Below are 13,403 nucleotides of genomic sequence, written 5' to 3' on the forward strand. Positions count from 1 at the left end.
ATAGTATTAAGTAGATGCTTTTGTCCAAAGTGACTTAGACATGTGTGCAAACAGTTATGTCAAAGGTGGCGCCAGCAGTTATTGACCCCGTATCGCTTGGCATTGCAAGCACGATGCTCTACTGATTTGAGAAAGTGTACAGTTCGTGTTTGTCCTTCCATTAAATTTAACAAGCAAACCCAACTCATCTGATCCAACATAATTTAAAAAATGAAAGAAAGCAAACCTCTGAATAACTAACAAGATAAATAATATTTATTTCCATGTCTTTGTCATATATAAAATTGTGTCCACAATTAATATTAACAATGCAATAACGAGAATCCTTTATTTTTGTGTTGCGAAATTCAGGCTCCAGCAACCTGTGAATGTTTACTATTGGTTGACAGGGAGAAAGGTCCAACAGGAGCAGAGCCACCTCTAGATTGGCGACTACCTCACTGATAATACACACATGGGTGCTTATGTTTCTACAGCACACGATGCCAAACATTAGCCTGACAGAAACAGATCTGGGACTGCGGTTTGCCAACTCCTATGGCTGTGGTCAATTGGCAAGACGGCACAAACAGATCTGGGACCAGGCTATCCAAGCGTACCATGGTTAGGACCACCTTCCTAATGGTCTGACCCAAATGGCTAACATGCGGTCTCTGGAGCCTGCAGTCACACCAAGCCCTTCAATGTACACACAACTTCATTACCCAGGATTCATCACTGTTCATCGCACTGTCTAAGCCAAACAATTAATTTTGAAATTCTCAACAATAATTCTCAAAACCATATTACCATTAGTGAAATAAATTATTTCATCATTATCATAATTATTTCTCATCATAACCATGATTCTTGTTGTTTATTTTACACATTGTAATTTCTTTCCCTAAAGTATGACAAAACCCCAGAAACCAAGAAAACAAACAGTAACGATGAATAAACAACCTTTTTCTAGTCTACAAAAAAATGTAGATCATTAGATGCCAAGATGTGCTCAAAGAAAATATGTAATGGTTTCTCGCAGTTGGTTCTCTTGCTGTTAAGTAGGTTTCATTGATGCCATGTAAGTTATCAAAAAGGTCTAATATACTGTATAGAATATTAATTACAGTAACAAGGTATCCATGCAATCTTTTTTCTTTTACAGAGTTCAAGGATTCAGTAGTAAATAACAAGGTACTGTACAAACCCACATCACTGCTGGACAGCCTGAGTGCCAGCATGCTATATCGCCATCATGATCCGAGGCTGAGGACCAGCTAGGAAGCACATCGGGGGTCCTGAAGCCTTCTGCCACTGTTAGGCTATAGAACAGGTAGAGAGCTACTGTATTGGCCTGGTAGTAATCTCTGAATCAAAAGTTGTGCTGGTTAGCTAACAAGAGTACCATGGTAGATATTCATTAAAGAGCAACAGAAAGACCAAGATCTCTCCTTTCTGTCAAGGTGTTAGGTCAGTGGTTCGAGATAACTGGTCGTCCAATGTTTACCTTAAGTGCCAGTCACAACTGTTTGCATATCACAACTACAGTATATGCAGTTCCTTGATGAAAATGAAAGTGGACTTTGGTCATACTGCTTTGGTGCTCTCACCCAAGCAGACTTAGAAAGTGTCAGAAGGCTTAACAAGCACATAACACTACTAGACCCAATCCCAAAATCGACCCCTCTGCCCTACACATTTGTGGAGATCTGACTGGATGACAGGTGTAAGCAATATGGTAATAGCTCCACCTTGCCCTCTGATAGGCTAGGTGGAAGTTTCACCACGTTGTTTATATCAATCCAATCCCTCAGATCTGTGCTTAGGGGTCAATTTGTGATTGAGCCCTTGTGTTTCTGCTTCCCTCCAGCTAATCCACTGGCCCCAGCCCGCAGAGCACAATGGCTCCACAGCAAACCCCAAAACAAGAGCTAAAGCAACAATCCAAAATTCATTCATTCAGTCAAATACATTATTATTACTTATTTTAAAAACAATAGCCAATAGTTAGCCTGTAATGCAAAGAGCACTGGCGGTAGCGTGGAGAACCCAGGGAGCAGCACAACAATAAGGGGAAAGAGCTTGTATTAAGCTTGTCTAACTGGACATGCACTATTGATAGTGATGGTGTGTTATTATTAATTATTCAATAAGATGAAAACTAAGTAACAAGGGATGAAATGACCTTACTGCACCGAACTAAAAGGGCTAGAGAGGGTTCACGTGGTAAACCAGGGTTCGTGGGAGTGGCCTGGGAGTAGAGTGGGAAGGTATGGGAAATAGGCTGGCACAAAAATACATTCATTATTTGACCCTACTAGGTCCAAGTCGACATACAGCATGTTGGGAGTGTTAGCGTCTTGATTTGATTGATATGTGCTGGGAGAGACAAAGGTCTCCGACTGATGAAGTCTGGCCAATTTAGCTGCCTTGCTTGCCAATTCTCCTCCTCACCCTCCTAAGCATCCTTTCCAAAGTATAAGTATATTTTGTGTATCTACTCTGTGGTAGTAGTACTCCGCAACTACAATTGTGATTTAGGAACAGAGTTCTTGTGGTATGGAGATGGGTGGAGGGGAGGGATGCGCAAAACTGAAGGTTGATTGTGAGGCTGGATGGGTTTATCAGAATAGTCTGGGCAAAGTGGGTGTAGTCATCATTTCACATTTAATCTTGGTTGCCATGTCTCTGGGCTGACTCCGGCTCCCCAGTAAGAACTAAAGAAAGCGGCCAAGCAGCAAAAAGCTATTCACACATTCAGGACAGAGAGGCACACGCCTCCGCACACCACACTGCACCGCCCAAGCCCGGATGAGTCAGAACCCAGGGCCAATGCTGCCTACCTGCTTCCTAAACAGAGAATGAAAGAGCAAGAAGAGAAAGGTCGATGGGAGAGAAGAGAGCTAAAGAGCAGAAATCAGCTCAATATACAGCAAACAGAAGTCCATGTGGAGAGAAAGGGAAGGAGAGGAACGTGGTGGTATACTGTAGCCAGAGGTCCATGTGGAGAGAAAGGGAAGGAGAGGAACGTGGTGGTATACTGTAGCCAGAGGTCCATGTGGAGAGAAAGGGAAGGAGAGGAACGTGGTGGTATACTGTAGCCAGAGGCGCATGTAGTTGTGATGCGATGGTCTGATGGCCACTAGCATGAGCCAGACAGTGGTCCAGACAACTTCCCCAACATTGTGGATCTGGATGACAGAAGCCTTGGCAGACAGAGGGGTTCCTAAGGGGTGGGATGGACACATGGGTACTGGGCAGCACCTTAGGCCAAGCAATGTGGTTCCTCTAGCTGCCCGTTACTAGCATCTTCACCAGTTAGCATGTCAGGCTCTTTGTCGGTTGTTGGTACCATCAAGACTACGTAGTCTCTGCCAGGGTATACCCCTCTCTCTCTATGCTGCACCAGCTCCCTCTCCCCGCAGACACAACAATCCCCCAGCTGATTGACCCCTCTCCTCCTAAACCTCTCCCTCACTCCCCCCACGGTCCACCTATTGCATGTTACTGTACAGAGTCAAAAGCGATGAGCTGAAAGTTTTAAAAAGCAACAGGAGTCCTGGATGTGTTTTGCAGTTTGTCGTCACGCTTTCCTGGGCCTACGTGAACATGGGCATGCATTCGTTCGTTGGTTCATATACAAACACACTAACTCGTTCATTCACTCTCACACATGTACACCATCGCACGCTCGCATACAAACACATGCGCACACACTCGCACAGATGTACTCTCGGTCTCATGCATGCCCTGCTCGTTTTCTAGTGGAGGTTGAGCATGCAGGACTGGGGGGAATGAGGGAATGGAGGAGAGGGGCATTTCTTTAAAAAGGAAAGGTGTGTGTGGGGGGTGGGGTGGGGGGGGTCTTAATATTTTAGCTGCCTCTTCCTGTACTTCTTGTCCTCGTTGTCTATTGGGGAGAAAAACAAAATGTTTTAACATTAGCGTCTACATGCATAGAGCTTAACCATGAGGCATAAAAAGTCATTCATGAGAAGGGTAAACTGAAAAGTCCAAATCTAGCACATTTTAGCTACAATATACAGGTTTCAAAGAGGTGCAAGGAGGAGGCATGGGAGAGATGGGAGAAAAGGAAAGAAACAATGAGAAAAACCCAAATGATAAAGTACCTTTTACAGAAGGCGAGAGGAGACAATGTTTAGGCTGAATAAGGAATGCAGAAAAAGAGAGGAACGTCACTTTTGGGGGGTTTCCAAAGCAAGCTCCAGAAGAAATGCTAACCCTAACCCATTTTCTTACCAAAGTCAATCAGAAATCTCTAGGGAAAACCAAACAGAGTCACATGTAGCGCATTCAGAAAGAATTCAGACCCCTTGACTTTTTCCACATTTTGTTACATTACAGGCTTATTCTAAAATGTATTAAAATAATTTTTTCCCTCATCAATTTACACACAATACCCCATCGTGACAAAGCAAGAACCAGTATTTATACATTTTAGCAAATTTAAACAAAATACAAAAAACTGAAATATCACATAAGTATTCAAACCCTTTACTCAGAACTTTGTTTGAAGCACATTTGGCAGCGATTACAGCCTAGAGTCTTCTTGGGTATAACGCTTGGCATACCTGTATTTGGGGAGTTACTCCCATTCTTCTCTGCAGATCCTCTCAAGTGCTGTTAGCTTGGGTGGGGAGCATCACTGCACAGCTATTTTCAAGTCTCTCCAGAGATGTTTGATCAGGTTCAAGTCCAGGCTCTGGCTGGGCCACTCAAGGACATTCAGTGACTTGTCCCAAAGTCACTCCTGCGTTGTCTTGGCTGTGTGCGTAGGGTCATTGTCCTGTTAGAAGGTGAAGCTTCACCCCAGTCTGAGGTTCTGAGCGCTCTGGGGCAGGTTCTCATCAAGGATCTCTCTGTACTTTGCTCAGTTCCGCTTTCCCTTGATCCTGACCAGTCTCCCAGTCCCTGCCACTGAAAAACATCCCCACAACAGGATGCTGCCGCCACCATGCTTCACCGTAGGGATGGTGCCAGGTTCCTCCAGGTTTCCTCCAGGTTTCTCATGGTCTGAGAGTCTTTAAGTGCCTTTTGGCAAACTCCAAGGGTACTGTCAGGTGCCTTTTACTGAGAAGTGGCTTCCATCTGGCCATAATACCATAAAAGGCCTGATTGGTGGAGTGCTGCATTGATGATTGTCCTTCCGGAAGGTTCTCCCATCTCCACAGAAGAACTGTCAGTGACCATCGGGTTCTTGGTCACCTCCCTGATCAAGGCTCTTCTCCCTCCATTGCTCAGCTTGGCCGGGCGACCAGCTCTGGGAAATGTCTTGGTGGTTCCAAACTTCTTCCATTTAAGAGTGATGGAGGCCACTGTGTTCTTGGACCTTCAACACTGCAAATAAATGTTGGTACATTTCCCCAGATCTGTGCCTCGACACAATCCCATCTCAGGCTTCTATGGACAATTCTTGATTTTTGCTTTGACATGCACTGTCAACTGTGGAAGCTTATATAGACAGGTGTGTGCCTTTCTAAATCATGTCCAATCAATTGAATTTACCACAGGTGGACTCCAATCAAGTTGTAGAAACATCACGGATTATAAATGGAAACAGGATGCATCTGAGCTCAATTTCAAGTCTCATAGTAAAGGGTCTGAATATTTTTGTAAATAATGTTTTTTATTTTTTATTTGCTAAAATTGATAAAAACCTGTTTTCACTTTATCATTATACATGTGTAGATTGAGGAATTAATTTGATTTTAGAATAAGGCTGTAACGTAACACAATGTGGAAAAAGTCAAGGGATCGGAAAACTTTCCGAATGCACTGTATTTCCTGTTTTTGAACAGGAAGCTACTTTTAGAAACTGAGTCATACCGTCTAAGTGATTGCGGGAGATGTACTTGAGGGCCTCATCCAAAAGGATGACGGGGATGGAGATCTTTAGGACCACAATCCACTGGCACCAGGACAGAGGGGTCACTTGAAAGATCAGCTGGAGAGCAGAGAAAAGAGGTAGACCAGGTCAGAGAGAGGGATACACTAGAAAGCAAACTATTGCTGACAGACAGAACCTATGTATATGCTGTACTCACAGGCAAGGGCTCGACGTAGAGGATGAGGAAGTGGAGGGACAGGGAGAGGACTATGGCCCCCAGCAGCCAGAAGTTCACCCAGGGAGGCATCCTGATCAGGGACTGGTTCTCAGACAGACTAGAGGCAGGAGGAGAAGCCACATTAGAAAAAAAACACAAAATCTGTAATTACTGTATTCATAGACAACTACTGGACCCAAAACATGGTCTACAGGACAATTATTACGATGCAGATGTATGAGGTCTGGGCCCGTATCAACAAAGCGTCTCAGAGTAGGTGTGCTGATTTAGGATATAATATCGTATTCATTATGATCTGAAAAGTGAAACTGATCCAATTTACAATTGGCTCATTCATCCCCCTCCTCTCCCCTGTAACTATTCCCCAGGTCGTTGCTGCAAATTAGAACTTGTTCTCAGTCAACTTACCTGGTAAAATAATGGATAAATAAAAATAAAAATCCTAGATCAACACTCCAACTCAGAGTCTGAGTGGGTAAAGTCCCTGATTTACTACAGTAGTCTATACTCAAATTACTGGCCTAATAAAAAACTAATACAACTCTCAGAATAAGGGTGACATAGCAGAAGGCCAAAACATGGAAAGTATTCAGATCACTGGACTTATTCCACATTTTGTTACGTTACAGCCTTATTCTAAGATGTATTTTTTCCTCAAATCTACACACAATACCCAATAATGACAAAGCGAAAACAGGTTTTTAGAATGTTTTGCACATTTATTAAAAATAACCTTACTTACATAAGTACTGCGACCCTTTGCTATGAGACTCGAAATTGAGCTCAGGTGCATTATGTTTCCATTGACTATCCTTGAGATGGTTCTACAACGTGATAAGAGTCCACCTGTGGTAAATTCAAATGATTGGACATGATTTGGAAAGGCACACACACGTCAACACAAGGTCCCACAGTTGACAGTGCATGTCAGAGAAAAAAAGCCATGAGGTCGAAGGAATTGTCCGTAGCACTACGAGACAGGATTGTGTCAAGGCACAGATCTGGGGAAGGGTACCAAAATATTTCTGCAGCATTGAAGGTCCAAAAACACAGTGACCTCCATCACTCTTAAATGGAAGAAGTTTGGAACCACCAAGACATTTCCTAGAGCTGGCCGCCCGGCCATGCTGAGCAATCGAGGGAGAAGGGCCTTGGTCAGGGAGGTGACCAAGAATCCAATGTTCACTCTGACAGAGCTCTGGAGTTCCTTTGTGGAGATGGGAGAAACTTCCAGAAGGACAATCATCTCTGCAGCACTCCACCAATCAGGCCTTTATGGTAGAGTGGCCAGACGGTAGTCACTCCTCAGTAAAAGGCACATGACAGCGTGCTTGGAGTTTGCCAAAAGGCACTTAAAAGACTGACCATGAGAAACAAGATTCTCTGGTCTGACTGCCAAGCGTCACGTCTGGAGGAAACCTGCCACCATACCTACGGTGAAGCATGGGGGTGGCAGCATCATGCTGTGGAGATGTTTTTCAGCGGCAGGGACTGGGAGACTAGTCAGGATCGAGGGAAAGATGAACAAACTAAAGTACAGAGAGATCCTTGATGAAAACCTGCTCCAGAGCGCTCAGGACCTCAGACTGGCGTGAAGGTTCACCTTCCAACAGGACGACGACCCTAAGCACAGCCAAAACAACGCAGGAATGGCTTTGGGACAAGTCTCTGAACATCCTTGTGTGGCCCAGCCAGAGCCCGGACTTGAACCCGATCAAACATCTCTGCAGAGACCTGAAAATAGCTGTGCAGCGACACTACCCATCCAACCTGACACAGATGAGAGGATCTACAGAGAAGAATGGGAGAAGCTCCCCAAATAGAGGTGTGGCAAGTTTATAGCGTCATACCCAAGAAGTCTCGAGGCTGTAATCGCTGCCAAAGGTACTAAAACAAAATACTGAGTGAAAGGTCTGAATACTTTCTGAAAATCCCCAAAATGTGTTTTTGCTTTGTCATTATGGGGTTATGGTGTATAGATTGATGAGGGGGGGGAAATGTCATCCATTTTAGAATAAGGCTGTAACGTTACAAAACGTGAAATTTTCTGGATTGATTGACATTCATGTCTTAAAGGATGGACTCATTTCACTTTGCTTATTTGAGCTGTTTTTGCCATAATATGGACTTGCTCTGTATACCACCCTAACACAACTGATTGGCTCCAATGCATTAAGGAAAGCAATCCCACAAATTAACTTTTAACAAGGCACACCTGTTAATTGAAATACATTCCAGGTGACTACCTCATGAAGCTGGTTGAAAGAATGTCAAGAGTGTGCAAAGCTGTCATCAAGGCAAAGGGTGAGTACTTTGAAGAATCTCAAATATAAAATCTATTTTGATTTGTTTAAGACTTTTTTGGATACTACATGATTCCATGTGTTATTTCATAGTTTTGATGTCTTCACTATTACTCTACAGTATAGAAAATAGTACAAATAAAGAAAAACCCTTGAATTAGCAAGTGTCCAAACTTTTGACTAGGACTGTATATGTAAGAGGACGATATGCTTCTTTTGAGCCTAAAATGAAGAAAATCTGCCCAACATTTTATGCGTAGAACCTCATATATACAGTGCCTTGCGAAAGTATTAGGCCCCTTGAACTTTGCGACCTTTTGCCACATTTCAGGCTTCAAACATAAAGATATAAAACTGTATTTTTTTGTAAAGAATCAACAACAAGTGGGACACAATCATGAAGTGGAACGACATTTATTGGATATTTCAAACCTTTTTAGCAAATCAAAAACGGAAAAATTGGGCGTGCAAGATTATTCAGCCCCCTTAAATTAATACGTTGTAGCGCCACCTTTTGCTGCGATTACAGCTGTAAGTCGCTTGGGGTATGTCTATCAGTTTTGCACATCGAGAGACTGAAATTTTTTCCCATTCCTCCTTGCAAAACAGCTCAAGCTCAGTGAGGTTGGATGGAGAGCATTTGTGAACAGCAGTTTTCAGTTCTTTCCACAGATTCTCGATTGGATTCAGGTCTGGACTTTGACTTGGCCATTCTAACACCTGGATATGTTTATTTTTGAACCATACCATTGAAGATTTTGCTTTATGTTTTGGATCATTGTCTTGTTGGAAGACAAATCTCCGTCCCAGTCTCAGGTCTTTTGCAGACTCCATCAGGTTCTTCCAGAATGGTCCTGTATTTGGCTCCATCCATCTTCCCATCCATTTTAACCATCTTCCCTGTCCCTGCTGAAGAAAAGCAGGCCCAAACCATGATGCTGCCACCACCATGTTTGACAGTGGGGATGGTGGATTCAGGGTGTTGCTTTTACGCTAAACATAACGTTTTGCATTGTTGCCAAAAAGTTCAATTTTGGTTTCATCTGACTAGAGCACCTTCTTCCACATGTTTGGTGTGTCTCCCAGGTGGCTTGTGGCAAACTTTAAACAACACTTTTTATGGATATCTTTAAGAAATGGCTTTCTTGCCACTCTTCCATAAAGGCCAGATTTGTGCAATACACGACTGATTGTTGTCCTATGGACAGAGTCTCCCACCTCAGCTGTAGATCTCTGCAGTTCATCCAGAGTGATCATGGGCCTCTTGGCTGCATCTCTGATCAGTCTTCTCCTTGTATGAGCTGAAAGTTTAGAGGGACGGCCAGGTCTTGGTAGATTTGCAGTGGTCTGATACTCCTTCCATTTCAATATTATCGCTTGCACAGTGCTCCTTGGGATGTTTAAAGATTGGTAAATCTTTTTGTATCCAAATCCGGCTTTAAACTTCTTCACAACAGTATCTCGGACCTGCCTGGTGTGTTCCTTGTTCTTCATGATGCTCTCTGCACTTTTTTTTTCAACATTGGATCATTCAGAGATCCTCACTGAACTTCTGGAGAGTTTGCTGCACTGAAAGTAAAGGGGCTGAATAATTTTGCATGCCCAATGTTTCAGTTTTTGATTTGTTAAAAAAAGTTTGAAATATCCAATAAATGTCGTTCCACTTCATGATTGTGTCCCACTTGTTGTTGATTCTTTAAAAAGGTCGCAAAGTTCAAGGGGGCCGAATACTTTCGCAAGGCGCATATATATATATATACATACATACATATACATGTACATGTACATGTATATGTATACATATACACACATATATACATATACATGTACATGTACATGTATATGTATACATATACACACATATATACACACATACATACACACATATATATATACACACACATATATATATATATACACACATATACACACACATATACACACATATACACACACATATACACACATATACACACACATATACACACATATACACACACATATACACACATATACACACACATATACACACACATATACACACATATATACACATATACATATATATATACACATATACATATATATATACACATATACATATATATATACACATATACATATATATATACACATATACATATATATATACACACACACTGAATATAAACCGCACCCACTGAATTATTGAAAAATATGTATTTTGTACATAAATAGGCCGTACATGTCTATAAGCCGCAGGTGCCTACCGGTACATTGAAACAAATTAACTTTACACAGCCTTTAAACGAAACACGGCTTGTAACAAAAATAAATATGCTTTTAAACGAAACACTGCTTGTAACAAAAATTAAAACAGTAGCCTACCAAGCCTCCTCCTGTGCACTGAAACCACTGAAGTTATCTCCTTCGGTGTCGGAGTTGAATAGCCTCAGAATTGCTTCATCCGATGTTGGATCGTTTTCATTGTCGCTCTCATCACATTCATCCGGAGGCAAATTCCCTGCTGAGCTCATGCTGCCCTCTTCAACACGCAGCAGTCCAGCCTTTCCAAACCCGTTGATGATAGTGGATTTTTGACAATGCTCCACGCTGTCAGGACCCACTGGCAGACTTGACCATAATTTGCTCTTCGCATGCGGCCCGTTTTAGTGAAGGATTTCTCCCCACTTGTCATCCAAGCTTCCCACTGAACACGGAGGCCACCTTAAATGCACGATTTACACTGATGTTGAGTGGCTGCAAATACTTTGGGCCATCTGCTTTTCTTCCCTCAGAGGTTTGTTGTCTTTTTGCACGGAGTCAGTTCCTCACGCTGCTGTTTGCAAAGTCTTATAATCGACTCATTAAGGCCAAGCTCCCGTGCAGCAGCTCTATTTCCTTTTCCAACAGCCAGATCGATCGCCTTCAACTTGAAAGCTGCATCATATGCATTTCTCCGTGTCTTTGCCATGATGAGGGTGACAAAATTACTACCGTAATCAGAATGATGGGAAGTTTGAGCGCGCTCGATTTACGTCACATTATGTGACGATGCTCAGTTTTTTGGTGGCATGAATCTTGCGAAGGCGGGGAAAATCCATAAATTAGCTACGTCATTGTATAAACAGCGGGGTTCAAAGTGTGGGAATAAAGTAGCGGTTTATAGTCCAGCAATTACGGTACGTGTAATCCCGGGAATTGAACCAACTATCCTGGCGCTGCAAGAGCCATGCTCTATCAACTGTGCTACAGAGGACCACCAGATATGGACCAAAATATATTCATGTATAATCATATAGTTCTGTTGCCCTCCCAAGTACAACATGCTGCTGACTGACCTGTTGAGGGAGTTGAACATCTCTATGGTGACCAGCACAGAGAGGGCCATGGTGGTAGGGTAGCGGGACTCAAACACCTCACAGTTGATACCCTGGAACATGGGGTTGTCCTCTGAGCACTGCATAAAGTGTCTCTGTGAAGAGAGGACAGAAGTTAGGTAAGCAGGCTTCACAGCATATAACCAACATGGGGTTGACCTGCATACACTGTTTGGGTCTCTGTGGAGAGGTAGAGGAGAGTGGTGAGGTAGGCTTTACAACAGACAAAATAGCACCATGGAATGGGCTTTGTGTTGCACTATTAAAACTTAATTCTCTTCCATTCCATCTAGATACAGTCAGTATTATTCCAAAGTTTCTTACACGGCATTAGATGACCAAGACTGACTTCAAGCAAGTCAACAACCAAAACACTAAGCACTGTGCGCACTTGTGCACAGGAAGTGACCTAACCTTGCGACCTGCTGTGTTGGGTCCCAGATTTGATCTGATACTGCAGCAGCTGCAGGAAACCCTCGACTCGGCTCCTCCTCTGTTCCCCCTTTCCTTCTGACATTTTCCCTTCTGGGGACCCTTGGACTCAGTTCACTCTTCCCTCCCTCCTCTGTTCACTCTCTTTCTCTAGCATTCCTATTTCCCTCAGACCACATGTGTCTTATTCTCCACCAGTGAACTCTCTATTTTCTCTGAATTCTATTTCTGTCTCCTTGTATGATCCCAGAGATTGTCGTCATGGCAAATAGCTGATAGGGTTAACCATAAGAACAACCAAATATAGCCCAGAACTGTACTAAGTGATTAAGCACCATCCTCTGGGGATGGATGCTATTGAAAACACATAAACAAGAGGTGTTTGAAAAGTTACTGGTTTTCCTGAGAAGAATATCCATTTCTAGAGGCAGCAGAGAAAAGGGGTTGACCTAGGTCCTATTTATTAGGATACACTGTAGCAAAAATGGTTTTTAACTAACTGGACATGTTCAAGCAGTCCCTCCTTGTTTTAGTCGGTTTTCTTCCACCCGGTGGCTAATGAATAGGACCCTAATGAAGTCATTGGAATGGTGTGTTTGTTTCCACTCACCAGCTGGTAGAAGGTCACATTAGGGCCTTCCTCATCAAACAGGTACCACCAGGTGGCAGCACCCACCGTGCCCAGACCAACATACCCTGCAGGAACACACAGAGACAGTCAGGCAAGAAGTCAGAATCCAAGCAACCGTGAGAGCCAGGTCGATCACGTTTTAACCCCCCCATGTTAGGAATGAAAGTCAGATTAGGGTAGTCTCCAACTACCTAGCGTGACACTTTGATTATGACTTGCGAGACTACATGAGAGATAAAAAGAATGAATGAGCAACTCTTGTTGTATTATAACCAGTGTCCAGTAGACCAGACAGTGTCTCACCTCCAATGGCCAGATATCTGAAGAACAACCATCCAGAGATGAGGGGCTCCTTGGGGTTGCGGGGTGGTTTGTCCATGATGTCCAGGTCTGGGGGGTTGAAACCCAGGGCAGTCGCAGGGAGACCATCTGTCACCAAGTTGACCCACAGCAACTGTACCGGGATCAGAGCCTCAGGCAGACCCAAGATGGCCGTCAGGAAGATGCTTCAGACAGAGTAAACACACATCAGAAATACAAAGAAAACAACGACAGTCAGCATTCTTGACATAGGAAAATGTGTGATTCTGTGTGCAGTGCATGCATCTGTTTA

At 43.2% G+C, this 13,403-nt stretch overlaps 1 pseudogene across 1 annotated transcript in view; it reads right to left on the minus strand.

Moving 5' to 3' along the window:
- Positions 1-233: 233 nt before the first annotated feature.
- The window catches only part of LOC124000329, an 88,174-nt pseudogene continuing 75,004 nt past the window's right edge, over positions 234-13,403 (minus strand). The window contains exons 18-23 of the transcript XR_006832576.1: positions 13,094-13,296; positions 12,770-12,855; positions 11,689-11,822; positions 6,045-6,162; positions 5,827-5,944; positions 234-3,889 (exon numbers count right to left, since the gene is read on the minus strand). The product of XR_006832576.1 is annotated as a sarcoplasmic/endoplasmic reticulum calcium ATPase 1-like (transcript). The remainder of the gene's footprint in view (positions 3,890-5,826; positions 5,945-6,044; positions 6,163-11,688; positions 11,823-12,769; positions 12,856-13,093; positions 13,297-13,403) is intronic.

This window comes from Oncorhynchus gorbuscha, linkage group LG16, assembly GCF_021184085.1.
Source record: "Oncorhynchus gorbuscha isolate QuinsamMale2020 ecotype Even-year linkage group LG16, OgorEven_v1.0, whole genome shotgun sequence".
Taxonomy (NCBI): Eukaryota; Metazoa; Chordata; class Actinopteri; order Salmoniformes; family Salmonidae; genus Oncorhynchus; species Oncorhynchus gorbuscha.